This window comes from Protopterus annectens, chromosome 16.part0, assembly GCF_019279795.1.
Source record: "Protopterus annectens isolate FY-2018-M chromosome 16.part0, PAN1.0, whole genome shotgun sequence".
NCBI classification, from domain to species: Eukaryota; Metazoa; Chordata; order Ceratodontiformes; family Protopteridae; genus Protopterus; species Protopterus annectens.
The window spans coordinates 459,569,003-459,588,069 of record NC_056750.1 but is presented as its reverse complement, the minus strand read 5'-3'; the positions used below and the strand labels follow the sequence as shown (position 1 = coordinate 459,588,069).

At 37.8% G+C, this 19,067-nt stretch overlaps 1 protein-coding gene and 1 long non-coding RNA gene across 2 annotated transcripts in view; one reads left to right on the top strand and one right to left on the bottom strand.

Annotated features, from left to right (window-relative positions):
• LOC122790464 overlaps positions 1-19,067 on the bottom strand; it is a 676,350-nt gene that overhangs the window by 247,097 nt on the left and 410,186 nt on the right. The window lies entirely within an intron of this gene.
• STOM (stomatin) overlaps positions 1-19,067 on the top strand; it is a 279,729-nt gene that overhangs the window by 18,115 nt on the left and 242,547 nt on the right. The window lies entirely within an intron of this gene.

Sequence of the window (19,067 nt, the reverse complement as noted above, 5' to 3'; positions counted from 1 at the left end):
AATCGGAGAGGATTATAATCTATCAGTAATGCTAGAGTTCCGTACTCATTGTTCAGAAAATGCATGCTGATGCAAAACCTGGTATTATAATTAATTAATTAATTGAAATGATAAAATAATAATAAGCAAAGTGTTCTTAATTTTGTCTTTTCCCCATTATTTTGGCTTTTAGCACAATTCTTGAGCAAAGTTTAAAGGTGTACCCGAGAGTCAAGATCGAAGTTTGCGCAATACTGCTTAAAGTAGTACATTTGAGACGCCCTACGTACTCTGCTACTGACCATCTCTTCACAAAGAATTGCTAGTTAAGTGCACTGACCTCTCAAATGTCTGTGCACATAACAAGTCTCTTCCCTCATACAGTGCTGCAGCTGCCATTTGTCTTCCAAGGGAGTTCTGCTGACTTTCTATAGTTTATCTTTTTTAAGTAGAAAGATAAAATAAAATGGAAAAAGAAAATCTCGCAGAACTCTTCTGTGCTGACCTCGATTCAAGGAACCTCTCAGAAGTTTCTGAAGAACCCTGGTGTTACAGGGAACACACTAAGAACTCCTGGCTTATATTGCCATTAAGTACAACAAGATAACAAGCAGCTTAACAGCCAGTTGGAATTTGTAAATTTTATACAGAACAGCAGAAGGAATTTCTGAAAGCCATCACATATGAAGAATATATGTATATAAACATTATATGTTTTCTTCTGTTACTGTCTAGGCTGAGCCTACAAAAGATCCATTGGTATCAGTGATGTAACACAGCTAGCAAAACAAACCAATAAATAAATATGAACATTGTGCGCAGTGCATCTTTTATAATATATGGCTGGTAGAAACGATGCCTTTTCAAGTTTCTCCGGAATGTTCTTTTTAAATGTCAATTACGCCTACCTTGTTACATCCTTTATTTTACAAAAAATGCACCATACTGTTTGATGCCTGTACCAAGCAGAGATTGGGTCACAGTAGTACTTTTTTTATTGTATGACCACAGAAAGTAACGGTGTGTTTTTAGGAAGGATTCTTTCTGTTCCTCTGTCTAGATGCTCATATTACTAATTATTCCCAGTGGGAAATTATATAAACACAGAGATTTGTTTCAGATTACCATCTCAGTACTTTCTCAGTATTTATTATAGTCATGATTTTCGAATCCTAAACAACTTTTTCACACCTCATGTTGTATTGACTACTCCTGAGGTAGGGATATCCATTGCAGTCAGTAAATTATTAATACCACTGCATCTGTCAGGCTTTGTGTAATAAATACCAAGGATGGTAGTTCATAATTTGATTAATTTGTCAGTCTTATAACCTAATGACCCTTGAGTATCTTGATTGCTTTTACTCCTTGTTAATTTTTTTTCTGATAAATCTGCATTTTATTTTCCACTTTGAGTAAATCCATTTGTCCTGATACATAGTCCATCTTGAATTAAGTAGTGAGTGATCTAAATGAGTTAAGCTATTACTATAGGTCCTGGGTAGCTTAAAGCCGCTGGACTTCAGATTTCACTTGTTTTTCATAAGTTCTTTTGTTGTCTTGTTTAATATTTATAGACAGTAACTCGTTTTTCTAATAAGGCTGAAGAGGCCTGAATCACGTGTACTCATTGTTTTACTAACCGCTCAATATTAAAAATCTGAGAAAAGGTCAAAGTACTTTTTTATGTCAGCACTTAAGATGCCTAACTGATCTAGCCATTTAGAGATGTTTTCTGCATTGCCTGATACTGTTTCTTAATTTGATTTTCGTCACTGAGTAAGTCTGTTTGGCCAGCTGTAGAGATCATCTTGGATTAAATAGTGATTGAGCTAGACGTAGACTAATTACTACAAATCTTGAGTAGCTTAGAGCACTTAGGTTTCAGATTTCACTTTTTTTCTCTTGTTTAATACTTGGTGCACAGCACTATAGTAGTTATATTTGCTTACTGGGTAGTGCATGCAAGTTAAGTCTCTCTCTCTCCTCTTGTACTACTGAAAGGGTACCTTCTTCTAATTACTGTGAGTTAGTTATCCACTTCTGCTGTGTCCAAACACCTCTTGTTGGTCTGCATATAGCAATGCAGAGATGAGCCGATTTGAACAGATTTCCGTGATCCTGCTGTGAGCAGGACCAGCCTTTGGTCAACTAGTGGCCTTAGCAAAAGGTCTCTACAGTGCCCCCAACACCACCCTATGCCCCCCATCTTGGTCTATCTACACCATCCAGGTTATTGGAAAAGTGCCCCTGCTAGAGTGGCTGCCTAGTTGGCTTATGCCGAAGGCCAGCTATGGCTGTGAGGTCCTGCATTTTTCTAGTTCATCTAATGTTTCCACTGTATTGTTCATCCAGCCACTATTATCTTTACCAACCATCATTTCATGGCAGCAGTGGTCATCATGGAGAGACAGTGGACTAATCCTCCTTCTGTTGTCAGCCTTATGGTATGTGATATCCTAAAGCAGTGTAATAATTTCATGCTCCCTTAAAACAAACTCCTAGCCAACCCAAAACTAAACCAAAGGTGTCTTTTTGTTAGCCAATAGCATTCCCTACTCACACCTATGCGGCATGCACACACTGTAAAACACAAAGCTGTATTTATGCTGACTAAGTTAAAAAGTTTCTACCCAAGCCTCCTGAAATTCCTAAAGCTAGGCATCAGCCTCAGTCCTCCAATCTATCTCATGCACACTACCCAGCATCGACAGGTCTAAATCAACATATAGCACATTCTGATGCTGCAGCAACCACACCTGCAACAAAAGGTCACACAAGCAGCATGTAGAAGCTGTTAAGGCAGTAGGACCAAGCTTGTACATCTGGTAACACCCTAGTCATAGGTGACTCCATAGTTAGATACACAGATGCTGCACTCACCAGGCGGAGCAAAGACAGAGGGATGGTTAGCTGCCTGTCAGGAGCCAGGATCTGCAGTGTCACTAAGGTCGACAAGTCCCTTCACTTCAGGTACACATTTGAGCTTCCTTGAGATATACCTTATTGGATCATATAAAGAGGGACATGCTGGAGCTCTGCATAGTCATCAAAGTGGGGGTGAAACTAGTCTAACTGTAAACTACCATTGCCTCAATACAAACAAAAAATTGTTTAGAACTGGTGTCAATCTAAGTGGATCCAAAATCTATATCTGCCTGCGACGGAAAGGATGACAACCCTGACTGCTTTGCTAGCTACTGCCTGCATGTCTGTTTTCATGACTTCTGTATATTGGACAGATGTTTTTCCTCCCTGTATAGTGCCTTTTAGGCAAGGTCAGTTTCAGTGAGGCCCTTTTGTAGGATGTCCACATCATTAGGAGTTTCGATTATGGCTCCTAGTTTGCAGTCATCTGCGAACTTCGTTAGCCAAAGACCTGTGTTTGGTATCTACTTCTCTGAAGTACAGGCTAACAGGAGAGGGCCCAGGACTGAACCCTGTGGTACTCCACTTGTCACTGGTCTGAAGTCGGATTTGGAGTCTGCTACTTTCACAGTGTGGGTTCTGTCAGTGAGCCAGTTGGCAACCCATCTTGTGACATAGGGATTTATACCTAGTTTAGTGAGTTTATCTATAATTCCAGAGTGGGGGATGGTGTCGAAAGCCTTGGCAAGATATAGATAGGCTGTGTGAAGCACCTTACCCTGGTCTACGGCTTTGGTGACTGCTTCAAAGAAGTCTATCCGGTTTAGGAGACATGATCTGCCTTTTTCAAACCCAAACTGGGTGGGGTCCAGAGTTTGGAGATTACCAATGTCTTTGTTTATAAGTTCCATGATGATATATTCTATGGCCTTGCAGACCAGGCTCATCAGGCTAATGGGGTGGTAGTTCCCAAGGTCCGTGGTGGCTCCCCCCTTGTGGAGTGGGATAACCATTGCTGTGCACCATTCAGCAGGCACAAAGCCTGAGGTGAGGCTATGACTGAACATGGTACTTAGGTGGGGTGCCAGTTCGTTCTGTAGTTCATGTAGAACGCAGCCTGGGAAGTTGTCTGGTCCCATGGATGCTGTGTTCTTGGCTTTGGAGAGTGTGGTTTTTACTTGTGCAGCCGTGATTACAGGAAGTTTGCATTCTTCCGGTATAGAGATGGGCTCTTTAGGCGGTGAGAGGGGGGTAAAGTTAGCACTGAACCTATCTTCCAGGATGTTGGGAATATCAGTTGGGTCTGCATATTTAGTGCTATTGTGCTGTAACTCGGAGCGGATCTGAATGTTGCCACTGAGATTCTTGACATAGCTATAGAATGCTTTGTGGTCGTCTTTAGAATCGGTGTCGATTTTGTTTTCGTAACTAGCTTTGGAGGCTTTTATCAGGGATCGCAGCTTCTTATTGAGGCTTACCAGGGAGCTCCTCCACCCGTGGGATTTTACTCTCTTTTGCAACAGTTTCTTCCTTCTGTTGTACAGTTTGTTTATGGCAGGGGACCACCAAAATTGGCTTCCTTTTTTTTGAAGGATAGCGTCTTGGTTCTGTTTGGGATAGAACGATTCATGCACTCATGTAAGTGCTTATAAAGTGCAATTGTGTAGGATTCAGTAGTCGTAACTGTATTGTCCATCTGCATGGGTGTCATGAAGTTCACCACTTCTGTCTTAAGAAGCATGAAGTTGGCTTTGGAAAATTTTTTTACCATGGTTTCCTTAATGGGGCTGGGGGCAGGATGTGGATATCTAGGGTAATTAGCTTATGGTCGGATCAGACCAATGAGGCATTGACTTCAGGTGTGGAACACTGGTCACTCATGTTGGTAATGACTAGATCTAGGATATTGTTGCCCCTGGTGGGGGTGTGGATAAGTTGATCCAGGGCACTGGAGTTTATGAATTCCAGAAAGCGTTGAGTGAAGGAGTTGGTACATGAGTAGTTTTTTCAGTTAATGGTGGGGTAGTTGAAATCGCCCATTATTAGGGTGTTTGGTTGAACTGTAATATTTTCCAGTACATCAAGAAAAGAGGAGTGGGAATCCTGGGGCATGGTGGGTGATTTCTTCACTATGGCTGCTGTGTCAGACATACATTTGAGAACTAAGAACAGGATCAGCCTCTTTCTTGATGATGCAGAGAAATGCAGCAGTTGAGGATGGGGGGGGGGTACTCTTAACAAAACATTGGAAATTCTGACCAAGGGGGAATAGGGGTAGCATCTGAAATTTACTGTAAACAAATGCTGAATATTCCACTCAGGCTACAATAACTAAGGTGTGAAGTATCATCTAGAATGAGTATAACTTATGACAAAAGAGCAGGAAAGGACCTGGTAGGATTTGATTACGCTGAGACTGGATAGTCAGGAACATAGTGAGAAATGCTGTGGCAGCAGCAGGCAGCATGCAAGAGTTGTACCTGCAGGAGGATAAATTGTAGAAGCAAAGAGGTAATCTTTTCACTTTATAGCACCTTGGTGTGACCAATGCATTCAGTTCTGGAGGCCGAGAAGCAGATTTGGTTGCTTGAAGGAATTCAGAGGAAAGCTGCTTGAAAGATCAGGGTGATGGCGAGGAAGAAATATGACCTGAAGCCAGAAGAGCTACAACTCTTCTCACTGATCCCAGAAGAGATACTGAAACTGATGCACATGTTCATGTCGGGGAGAGGTACAGTGGTAGTTCTAAAACAGAAGGACACAGGGGAAGGACCATTAACTGAAAAAACTACTCATGTACCAACTCCTTCACTCAACGCTTTCTGGAATTCATAAACTCCAGTCAGCAGGTTATAGATGCAACTACTTCCTAGATCCCTAGAAGTACTTTTTTTTCAGAGAGGGAGATGAGAGAGAATTATTGTTCCATTTGAGTGGACTGCCAGAATGGATGATGGGAGAGTCAATCTACAATGGCATTTGGGAAGATCGGGGACAAATGTGTAAGCATTAGGAGGTTGGTACAAATTAAGGGGAGGTAGAACATTAACGCACTTAAAAAGTCAGACTAGTTTGGTTTGATGTCACAGAGAAAAAAATAAGCCCATGTAACTTGATGCCTGCTTGTAGTTGTAACATTTTTGCTCATCTGCTCCCCCTAGGTGTCAACGTCCAACATTAGTCCCACCTCCTACTCTGTGTCAACCCTGACTTTAGTTACTAGACAGCAGCTCCACCCAACAACAGATCTTCCGTCAACAGTTTAATTGATACTGATGCCACTGCTGTTGGCCTACCTGAAGTCAGTAAGTCTTCCCTTCCAAGCATGTTTCCTCCCTTTGTCAGCTGTTTTATAGCCATGGCTGTGTTCATCTGTTTAATCTCCTCATGGTATTATACTGAATATTGAATCAGAGGCACCCTGAAACTGAATTCCAAACTACCTTTTCTGACTCAATCTCATCATGACAGGTTGCAACTGCCCTTCCTCATCCTTTTTCTACACAGTCCCATTAGATTCTCTAAGCCAGCATGGTGACTACCTTCTACTCTTTAACCCCCAGGGCTTTGTTGACTCCTAATACTCAAAGTATATATCTCATTTAAGTCCCTGGATAATGTCCAAGACCATACACTTGGTGCCTCATAAGAGCTACACATTTATGAGGACATGGATAAAATGGAGAGTGCAGCTTCCTGTCTGCCACCTCCAGACAAACCTAAACTTAATGAGATTCTAAGCCTGGTGCAAGAGCAAGATGGTGACCCTTAAATGCTTTTGCCTTCCCCATGGAAAGCATTACAGGAAAACTATCATTCTTGTTTTTTGAATGTGTTTATATCTGGGAGGACATATTTGTTTGGTCACGAAGAAAAAGTCTCTTTTTTTCAGCTTCTAAAAATTAAAAGCTGATTATTATTTTATATATATATATTTTTTTAAATCTAGCTGCCCCAAAACTTCTGTAGGTTTGGTTATGAAATCTAGGTTAAGATTTTTTTTTATGTAATACAAGTAGTTTACAGAATGTTTTCCTTCTTAAAGACCAGGGTATTGAATGATGGTTATGAGGTGGTAATTGTAACTGAGACTTGGTACTCTGAAAATAATGTGCCTCTGAGTTTAACTGGTTACTCTGTTTTTAATTTCTCCACGTCTTTTGAGTTTCTAATACCATGACGGGAATGGACCACATTCCTAAGTCAAAGTACAATTAAAGTTCATAAAATTAGTATTATTTTACTGCTGAAACCACTCACAAAAGAAAAATAAAATCCACCACAAAAGACCAGGAACCAAATTCCTCCCAAACAGAATTTGTTTATTCTAACGCCAAAATAATCCTCTTAGCGCCTCGGCTAAAACACAGCCTTTACAGAGTAAGTACATCTTTAGAATAAATTGCTTTTATATTAAAAACGTGCAGACAATCATTCAATTGTACAGTCAATTAAACTCTTTAAAATTCTCATTTTAAAAAATATGCACTCTAAATAAAACTTTTCCAGTAGCACTCCTTATTCATACCATTTGGTTGGAGTGTATTATATTTTAATATAAAAATTGATTCCTTCTTTCTCAAAAAATATTTGTGTCCACTTAGAACAAATTAAATCTGATTTTCTAAAACTTGTAAGCCACTAAAATCCCCTTGATGCTTCTTAAAATGTTCTGCTATAGGACTAATGATCTTATTATTTTTAACATCCCTAATGTTCCTTCACTCTCTCCCCTAAGCTCCTTTTACTTTCTGCTATGTAAAATCTTCCACAGGGATACTTAATTGCATAAATAATACCTACACTTCTGCAAGTGAAACAACGTTGTACCTGGAACTTTACCATTAATAGTATCAAAAGTTTCCACTGTATATTTACATATTGTGCAGTTTCCACAGTGTATAGTGCCTCTGTGGACCAATTCTTTTATTCTGTTTTCCAGGGGGTTCCTTTAAGTACTATGTACCAAAAGAGCCTTGAGATTGCGTCTCCTTTGATAAGAGAATCTTAATTTTACATCCTTGAGGGAAGCAACCTCTCTCATCATTATGTTCAAATAATCACTTAACAATTTCTCCTGTTTAACTGAAAAAAATAAAACAGGCTCTTATCTGGGGCAAAATCATTCAATATTCTCCTGTTAACATTGCCTCTGTTGTTACCAACAACATTATTTCTACCTTTAAACACTTTATCATAACTATCCTTAACTAAATTGTCATCATAACCCCTGTTTAAGAATATAGTTACCACCTTATTGGCTTCATTTCACATTCTTGTATGTCACTGCATAACCTACTAATTCTTAAAATTTCTCCATAAGGAATAGATACCAGGGTATGTTTAGGATGGCAACTAGAAGCATGTAATATATAATTTGGCTGTTCAAACTTCCTGTATATCCTGGTTTTAATATTACCATTTCCCAGACCTTCTAAAGAAATATCCAAATAATTCACTGATACTCATTCATGTAAACCATCATATCTTATGAGATATCTATTTTCATTCAAAAAATTGATAAACATTTGTACCTCACTTTGTCCCCTTGGCAAATTAATATAAGGTCATCTATAATCCTAAAGTACTTAACGTATTTTTTATAAAAAGAACTTTTATAATATGAGTATTTTCTATCAGGCCCAGGAAAGATTTGCATACATGGGGGCAAAAGCCACCCCCTTGGCTGTTCCCTGCATCTGTCTGTATAGATTGCTATCAAATTCAAAGATATTATTTGTCAAACAAAAATAAACAAGTTCTTTTATATGTTGTGTTCTGGGGCTATCTCCCAGAAAATAATCTAGTACCTCCATCACAAATGTGTGTTGTATGCTTGTAACCTCTAACACTAAGTAGTACATATCCTTATCCCATTTAACTTCCTTCTACTTCTTCAGGAAATCAAAAGAATCCTTTATATGTGAAGGCAGCTTGATTACCTCCTTTAACAAAAAATGGTGTAAGAAACATCCTAAATTATGGGTAAAATAACCACTTGCTTACACAGTAGGACGTCCCGGCAGATTCTTCAAGTCCTTGCGTATCTTCGGGACACAAAAAAACTCAGCCATAGTACTATTTCTACTAGAGAATTTGTTGGTAACATCAGAAGCTGTTAAATAATTTAAACGTACTCCTTTATGTAATAAATCTTCGTACTCTTTCTTGGCCTGTTCATAAACCATCAAATTCACTCTTTTATAAACCTGTTCATTATTAAGATGTATCATGCACATTTTATAATAATAATTAGACTTCATTACTACAAATTTTCCTTCCTTATCAGAGGGTTTAAATATTAATCATTATTACTTAAATGTTTTAGTTTAATTCATTCATTTTTAAGACATATTAAATGCTTTCATATTTTTGTTGAATTCACACACTTCCTTTTCTAAAAGGAAATTAAATGCATGGTAGAATCTCTGCATACTCTCATTTTTAAACGGCGGCATAAATGTGTTTTTACATACCACTTTTGTAGTATCTAGCTTGCTAGAAGCGTTAATTTCCATGTTTATAGGTTGGTACTAGGCTATCGGCCCTAGGGCCTATACAAGCCTAGCCATAACAATTCCCTGGCTATTTCTTCCCACAGTATTTACCTCCCTGGACCTCTGTCTAGCAGTGCGACTGACATGATCCCTGGGGTAAATTTCCTATCTCCTATCCAGTCATCAAGGTACCTTTTGAAGAGGGCCAAGGAGGCGCTCTGCTTGACATGTATGGGGAGTCTCTGGATCAGGAACCTATCCCTACAGCATGTTTTGTTCATTGTGATGACAAGGTCCCTGGAGCATGTGGCTCTGATGGATTGGGATTTATTTAAGTGTAGCATGTTCAACAGCTCTGGGTTTGGCATGGCCTTATATGTTAAACAGAGATTGCCTCAGAGTAGACGATATGTCTAAATCACATGAATAACAGCTATCATCGCTAGAAGACAGTTTCATTAGTACATTGTTTATGTTCAGTGTCATTAATAGCACTGAAGTACTCTGACATAGTCTTCGCATGTTTAAAACTTTCACTATGTTTGGGACTTGTCAGGTCAGTAGATATGTATGGAGTCCCACTATTGCAGATCTGTACATGTAATCAATTTCAAGGAGGCCCATACCTCCTTCGTAATGGGGAATGTATAATCTTGGTACACATTGATTTTTTATAAATCATTTGGTGAGCATGAAACATCCTTCTTGTTTTTCTATCTAACCTATCCAACAATTTTTGGGACAAGTCAATCACTCCAAAACTATAAGTTAGGATAGGAAGAGCTTGAATTTTGTTCCTAGATGTCAACTCTGTTTTCAGGATTAATTAAGTCTTCTAAAGTATTCCGTACTAAGTTTTATTTACATTTGTTCATGTTTTATTGTTGATCCTTCATCAATTCCCAAATATTTATACACTTCTTGCTCAAGGTCTTTTATATCACATTCTTGTCCCAAACTGATGTTTTCCTGGTGCTGCAGTTTTCCTGCTTTAAAGGTTGCTTTTGCACATTTATCAAGACCAGATGATATTCTTATATTATCTGCAGAAGTTTTGACAACCTGCAGTTTTGCTTTCAGTTCCTCATCTGATAAGCTGTACAGTTTCAAATCATCGACAAAGAAAAGGTGAGAAGTCTTTACACACTGTTTTCTAGGAGCCAAATTATAGCCATTGCCTAAGCTGTTGAGTAAACAGCTTAATGGATTAAGGGCAAGGCAGTGTAGCAGCGGTGACAGAGAGTCACCCTGGAATATCCCCCTTTGAATTTTTATTCCTGGGATAATAATTTTGTCCTTTATCATGGCTTAATTGCAAAGTGGTCTGCCATTGCTTCATAGTCACTGTAATGTAGTCAATCAGTGTGGGGTGTATCTTATACACTTTTAAGCATTCTTTTGTCCATGAATGTGGGATACTATCAAATGCTTTTTTGTAGTCAATCCATGTCATGCTTAGATTCTACCCCTTTTTTCAGTTCTCCACTATGACTTTATTTAACCACAAATGATCTTTTGTTCCATGGGACTTTCTTTTATTGCCCTTTTGTTCTACTGCCATAATTGAGTTTTCCGCTAAATGACTATAAATTCTGTCGGCATCCATTCCCACGTATAGTTTATATGTTGTTGGAAGGCAAGTTATTGGTTTATAATTTTTAGGGTAGCTTGCAGGTCACTCTTGAGTAGGAGCATTGTTTTTCCTGTTGTTAACCAGGTTGGTGTCTGTACGGGGTGTGCATATAAATAGTTCTTACTCGTGGCTAAATATTCGTGCAAAGATGTTAATACTTTCAGCCAAAAGTTAGGAACTGCATCTGGGCCCAGGGTTTTCCAATTAGAGGCTTTTCTTAACTTTGTTTCAAGCTCTCTGGCTGTTACTTCATCCCATTTCATATCTTGTACCTTTAAACCTCTTATTCTTTCTTTAACGTCTTCTATCCATTTAGCATCTTTGTTATGTTCCACAGGATCTTCATAGATACTTCTCCAAAATGTATCTATTTCTTCTTTTTTTGGTGGCCTTTAGTTCCTTTTACCTTATTTCCCAATTCTCTATAAAACTTTTCTGGGTCATCAATACATTGCTTATTTTGTACCTTTCCTTTATATTTATCTTCGTATCTTCTGCATTGTTCTGCCTGTGCTGAAATGTTTAGCTTATTTGTGATAGTGCACGATAGATCCTGGTCTGTTTTAATGCTGTGCATTGCTTTTATCACTTTTATCTTAGTATTTTTGTTGATCTCTTCCCTCTTCGATAATATTCCAACAGTGACACTTCTCAATTGCTTTATAGTTTTCTCTCTTCCATATTTCCATGATGGTATTCGATTTTTCCCCTTCCTTTCCCTCACTACTCTATGTTCTTGTGGTAGAACTTTATCGGTTATTAATTTAGCTGCACAGTAATATATTCTGTTATAGCACATGGATCTCTATGAGCAGTCCTAATTACTGTGTTCATTTATTTTATCAGACTTCTGACTTTTTGGGTGTTATTAACCTTCTGCAGTCTATTTCTTTCATTGATCTTGATATATTTGTCTATTAAATCAAGCAACTCTTCTCTTAGCTCATTTTCTTCCAAGCTGAGGGCACATCCCTTGTTTTCCATTTCATGCGTGCATTCCATAGAAGGTTCTATAGCATCTTCCAGTGGCACATTCTCTTGAATTTCATCCTGTGCCATCAGTTGCTCTACCATATGGGAACTCACTGGCCTATCGCTACTTAACACTGACTGCATCAGAGTTTCAACAGTTTCCTGTTCCTTCCATTGCTGTCTAGCTTCAAGTCAACATTTATACTTTTTTCCTGTGGAAGGCTCCAAATTATCTTCATATGGCACCTGACCAATTGCTTCTTGTTCCACTGGTTTCTCCTTAATTTGGATATCCACTAGTCTATCCTGTTGTGGTGCTTTCTGGATTAGATTTTCTACACTGAATCCTTCACTTTGCAGGTACTCCATAATGTCTGTTTCTATTTCTTTAACTTCTCCATTACTAATCTCCTTTACTAGTTTTCTTCTTTGTCACCTTTTTTTTTGTATTATAAAGTTCTCCATGTCTGGATTTCTTTGCCTGTATTTCTCTTCAAATATCTTTGGTGCTGCTCTTTTTGTATTAGTTAGTTTTGCTTTCTCCTTTGCATAAATATTACACCATATTAAATATTTTTCTTTCCCATGTCCATATTTCTTCAGATGTTTCCTGATCTTCCTGTTTCTCCCTTCTTTGGGGACTCGCTCCATCCTGCTGTGATGTAACCTTTGTTAGACCTTCTACACCAAATCCTTCACTTCGCAGGCACTCCATAACTTCAACTTCTGTTTTTTTAACTTCTACTTTACTAATCTTTTCTACATTCCATCTTTGTGATATTTTTTATTGCGAAATTTTCCATATCCCGATGCCTTTGCCTGTATTCCTCTTCTAATATCTTTGGGGCTGCCTTCTTTACACTGATTAATTTGGCTTTCTCCTTTGCATAAATATTGCATCATATCAAATCTCTCTCACTTTCCCATGTCCATATTGTTTTATACTTTTCAAATATCTCTTTTGTTTATATTTTTCCACTTCCTCAGATGCTTCTTTTTCCAAACAGATGAAGGTTTCTTGTTCTATATACTGTTTTTCACAAATCTGTTGTATTAATGAGCACAAATTTTCATTTGAGGCTTCCGACAGTTTTTCTTGCGGAATTATATTTCTTTCCTTTTTATTTCTCTCAATAGATTTGCATAGCTTGTGTCTGGAAATTCTGGGCTTATTGCATAGTAGTAATGATTTCTTTCTTATCCTCAATAGTCTACTTTATCGTCTTTATGGCTCTTCTTTGGTCTATAAGTTTTTGTTGACTTCTACGTCCTTCTACAACAGGGGGGCCATCCTTCTCTTGGGCCTGGCCTGGCCCCATTGTAGGAATGTTTCCGAATTTTGATATATGCTATGTAAATACAGTCTATATATCAATGTCGTCTTGGTGAGATTTTTGTGAAAACAGGGTCCACCTGGTGAAGGTACACACCAAGACTTGAGGATGAATTCATTTTCAGCACTACTACTCTCCTTTGCTTGCAGACTTTTCATTTCTCCATTCAGACCCCAATTACCTGGTTATAAAGGCTTTCATGTGATGAGGGAGATGGGTAGAGATGGAGGTATTTCCATTTATATTCTAGAAAGTTTGGTTTAAAGCTTGCATAACTAGGGTAGAATTTTGGGATTATTTTAGATAAGATGGATGATGGTAGGCAAGCATGTAAAATGGTACTCTTTATGGGGCACCACAACAAACTATTAATGAACTTAATTTTTTTTTTTGTAATTCAGTATTAGGATTTTGTTTGAGGAAAGGTGTGACTTAATTGTTAGGGTCTTATACTTCTGTTGTTAAGGTCTGCTAGTTAACAATCAGCTGAAGTTTGGGATGTTCTCAGGTTGAATCTTTTCCAGCTAGAGATGAAAATATTTTGGATATTGTTTAAGTTACAAACCATATGAGTTAGTTAAGGATTATGAAGTTTAAGACCTTGGCTCTGATCATTTAAGCATTTCTTGGTCATAGGAGTTTGGAAGGGCAGTCAAACTTATTAATGATCGGATGTTTAGATATGCTTTTTATAGAGCTATGATAAGATAATGCAGAAAATATTTATTATTATTTATTGACATTTGTTGACCGGGAAAGTTCACTGGGCTTGAGACCCATTTTAAGTGGAGGCCTGGGGAGAAAACCTCCAAGTTGCATGAAAATCATTACATGAATTTGTAAGGAAACAATTACTTATAAAGCAAATAAAATAATATCTAAACAGCACATATGCTGTAAAAAGGCACAATACAGTAACAATGGAACATTAGCATGTAGGGAAATTGTACAATTAGAAATATTTAACAATACGGCTCAATTATTTTGGGGGGGGGTAGGAAAAGGGAAAGGTAAGTGTAATGGGAAGGTAGAATTAGAGAGTTGAACTTAAAGGGAGGATAGATATAGTTAGAATCTTATAGCTAGGTAGTGGGGAATATTTAGATTTATAGGTGGCATGTGTTTAGTGGTAGTATTAAAAGTAGAAAGTGACAGAGAAGAGAAAATGGGTTAAGATAGTTGTGTAGATGTGTGGATTAGGATACTAAAGATTAGGGATAACTGATATGGTGTAACAGAATGACATATACAGTGGATATAAAAAGTTTACACACCCCTGTTAAAATGCCAGGTTTTTGTGATATAAAAAAATGAGATCATAATAAATCATTTCAAAACTTTTACCACTTTTAATGTGACCTATAACCTGTACATTTCAATTGAAAAACCTGTTAGGGGAAAAATGTAAAAATAATAAAAAACGTGCAAAAGCTGGTTGCATAAGTGTACACACTCAAACTAATACTTTGTTGAAACACCTTTTGATTAAATTAATGCATTCAGTCTTATTAGGTAAACACCTGCCATCAATTAGAGACTAACTCCAAATAAAGTTCAGCTGTCCTAGTAGGATTTTCCTGACATTTATTCAGTTGCCTGCTACAGCAAAAGCCATGGTTTGCAGAGAGCTTACAAAGCATCAAAGGGATCTCAGTGTTGAAAGGTATCAGTCAGGAGATGGGTACAGAAAAATTTCCACAGCACTGGATATACCATGGAACACAGTGTAGACAGTCATCAAAAAAGTGGAGAAAATATGAGACAACAGTGACGTTGCAAAGAACTGGACGTCCCTCAAAAATTGATGAAAAGTCCAGACGAAAACTTGCCAGGGAAGGTGCCAAGAGACCTACAGCAACACTGAAGGAGCTGCAGGAATTTCTGCCAAGTACTGGTTGTGTACTACATGTAACAACAATCTCCCATATTCTCCATATGTCTTGGCTATGGTGTAGGGTTGCAAGACGGAAGCCTTTTCTTACACACAAAAACATTCAGGCCCAGCTAAAATTTGCAAAACAATACATCAAGTCCCCCAAAAGCATGTGGGAAAAGGTGTTCTGGTCTGATGAGACCAAGGTTGAACTTTTTGGTCACAATTCCAAAAGGTACGTTTTGCACAAAAACAACACTTTGCATCACCAAAAGAACACCATCCCCATGGTAAAGCATGGTGGTGGCAGTATCATGCTTTGGAGTTGCTTTTCTTCAGCTGGAACTGGGGCTTTAATCAAGATTGAGGGAATTATGAACAGTTCCAAATATCGGACGCTTTTGGCCCAAAAGATTCAGGCATCTGCTAGAAAGCTGAAGATGAAGAGGAATTTCACCTTTCAACATGACTATGACCCCAAGCATACAACCAAAAGAATAGCTTCACCAGAAGAAAATTACAGTTCTGGAATAGCCCAGCCAGGGCCCAGACCTAAATGCAATAGAAAATCTGTGGGGTGACCTGAAGAGGGCTGTGTACAAGAGATGCCCTCGCAATCTGACAGATTTGGAGTGCTTTTGCAAGGAAGAGTAGGCAAATACTGCCAAGTCAAGATGTGCCATGCTGATAGACTCTTACCCAAGAAGACTGAATGTTGTAATTAAATCAAAAAATGCTTCAACAAAGTATTTGTTTAACGGTGTGCACATTTATGCAACCAACTTATTGTACATTTTTTATTTTTCATATTTTTCCCCTTTGATGTTTGTTTTTTCAATTGAATTTTGCAGGTTATAGGTCACATTAAAGGTGGGAAAAGTTTTGAAATGATTTATTGTGGTCTAATTTTTTTAGATCAGTAAAACCTGGCATTTTAACAGGGGTGTGTAAACTTTTTATTTCCACTGTACATAAGTATATTTGCTATGTGAAACAGTTTTGCTACATTATTGAGGCTGTGAGTATGTGTTGCATGTGCAGCTGGGGTTATCAGTGAGGTGTTTTCGTTTTCTTTTAAAGGATATTATGTTGTCTAATTCTGTAGCTGATGATGGGAGGGCGTTCCACAGCTTAGTTATGGCATGGAAATAGAGGCAGCTACCTGCTGTTTTACTAGGTTTTGATACTTTAAGTAGGTGTTTGTTGTTGGAGCGTAGATTTTTGGATGGGACGCAAGGTTCAAGGATATTTTTCAGTGAAGGGTAACACTCTCTGGTTTATAAATGAGTTTATGGGTAAAGGTAAGTTGTAGATAGTGTGCAAATTCTAGCCAGTTTAGTTCTCTAGTGGCCTAGCAATGGTGGGTGCGATTTGGTTGGGCTGATGTGAATTTTTGCAGTCTTATAATAACAGGACTGCAGTTTGTGTTGCAAAGAGTTGTGGAGATAGGAGACCCATATAGTAAGGTTGGAAGGAGAAGACATTTTGAAAGTTTTATTCGGATGAATTTGTCTAAGTATTGTTCGCTTCTGTAAAGTTTGCCTAATTTGAAGTTGGTCTTTTTTATTGCGTTATTAATATGCAAGTGAAAGCTAAACATATTTGCTGTCAATAGTAATTCCTAGCAGTTTGGCCTGATTTACTAACTCTGTCTGGGTTTTGTTTATGGAGAATATAGTAAAGTCTGTGGGAACAGGTTTAGATGCATAGATGAGTAATTTAGATTTATTAGGGTTAAGTAATAGCTGTGATTGGTTTAGCCAGTGTTCTATGGATGTGAAGGCCTTTTGTGTTAACTTTTGGAGGTCAAAGAAGTTATTGGAGCTACAGATTATGGTTGAATAGTCTGCATATTGTATGGTAGTACAGTCAGAGGGAACTTTAAGTAGGTCATTTATAAAAAAAAAAAAAAGTGAATAGTAGGGGTCCTAAGATTGACTCCTGGGGCACTCATGTTATTTGAGAGAAAGCTAGAGAGGTTATTCTGCCATTTTACAGATTGCTGTCTATTTTCCAAGTAACTAGTGAACCAGGCTAGGCTGGCATCAGAACATCCATATATCAGAATGGAATTTAAGGAAGGTGATTGGGACAGTAGATATCCATGCTACTTGTGAGAATTTTTTTTTTGTATAAATTGATGGATGACTATGTTCCAGTGCCCCTTATGAAACTTAAGGAGTGTAAATCTCGCGGGCGGAATGCTGAAACTATATAGAAGTCTAAGAAACATATGGAAAAGATTTAAGAGAACTGGTAGGAATATTTATAATATATTTAGGATATGGAAGAATAAATTTAAAAAGAGTGGTAATATCTACCAGGAAAAATTCTGAGTCATAGATGACTTGTAATGTGGTGCTAAATAAAAACTTGTGGTGCTTTTTTAGGGACTTGACTCGCTGTAAAAAGGATGTGGATTCGAGGTGTATCAATCACATTTTGTACAGAGGCAGTCACTGACACTAGTCAGTTGTTAAATATAGCTCTGAACTGTTACGAGTTCTAACTGTAGTAATGAGAGAAATTAAATTGTTTGATTGTCCTTTTTTATTACATTCATATGATCTGTTGAAACATTTAAAAGTACTTCATCTGCTGGACCCAATGGTATTCATGGATTTTTTTTTGTCATTCATTAAGGAAATCTCTGCTTGTTTGACTTTTTTCCCCAGACATTACTTGAAACAGGCTTTGTGCCTGCCATTTGAGAAGTGGCACATATAGTACCAGTATTCAAGATTGGTGATAGTGGTATGATTGAAGATTTATAGACCAGTTGGTTTTACCAGCATAGTTGGAAAGTGTTATGAACAGATGATTTAAGAAATATGTTGATATCTTAGGGGGGCAGTTTAACATTACCCAGTATGGTTTTGCAGCTGATAGGTCTACTTGCAGTAACTTGCTTTCCTTGGGCATTTGTGGAAATCTTTAAGTGAAGGGATGGCCACTGGCAGAATTTGGATGTGTTGAAGGCCTTTGATACAATTCATCATGAGCAGATTATTTCTGTTTTGAAGAACATTAAAATGAAAATGAAAATAAATGCATATGTAGTAAGATGGATTAGTAATTGTGCATAGGAAGGAAATGTAGGATAAAGAAGGATCAATCAATTGTGACATCTGTGAGGCATTTACATAGAATCAATAGCGAGCTCAAGAAAAGGATTTATGAGCATCAGTATGCAATTAGTCAAAAATAAAGATTCAGATTACAGTCTGGGCGCCATTCATGTCTGACACTGACTTGAAGTAGCAAGCTTGTTATGTGATGGAATGGTATTTTGGGTAGTCCCACATACAGTAGATACATTTCAGGTCATTGCCCAACAAAATTGTAGAATATCCAGTTAGAGAACCCCTCTTTATGAGCAGAGGACAGGATATTCTTTCTCTTCAATGATTAATTAGTGTTTGCAGAGATGACGCAACAACATCCAACTTAGGCATATGGTGCTATAAAGAGGAACCCCAACTCCATTCTAAAGAAAGTGAACTTCTGTGACAAATACAGCTGGATGCTTGCAAACTTCATTGACAATGAACAGATCTTCATTAAATGCTTGCTGAACAAACAAATACATGGTGGGTCCTGTATTTCCAGTAGGGTGTCAGGCTAGAGAAAACCGATTTTAAGACTAAATGAATTTCTTTCTTGCTGCTGACTGTTAGAAAATTTTGTAAGGTATATTTGAACTCTGTTTTAATCTTCACTGTGCATTTCCTGTGGCCTGAGAATTTGTATGTGTGACCTTTTCTGTTTTTAAATGAAAAAGGACAGTAATGTATTTGGAACATAAAATGCAGTTTTCTCTAGTTTCCCACAAAGGACTGAAATGCTTGCATACAAGTCACACAAATGCTGGGAGTCAGAAAGGAAAGGATCATAAAATGCAATTGAGGTGT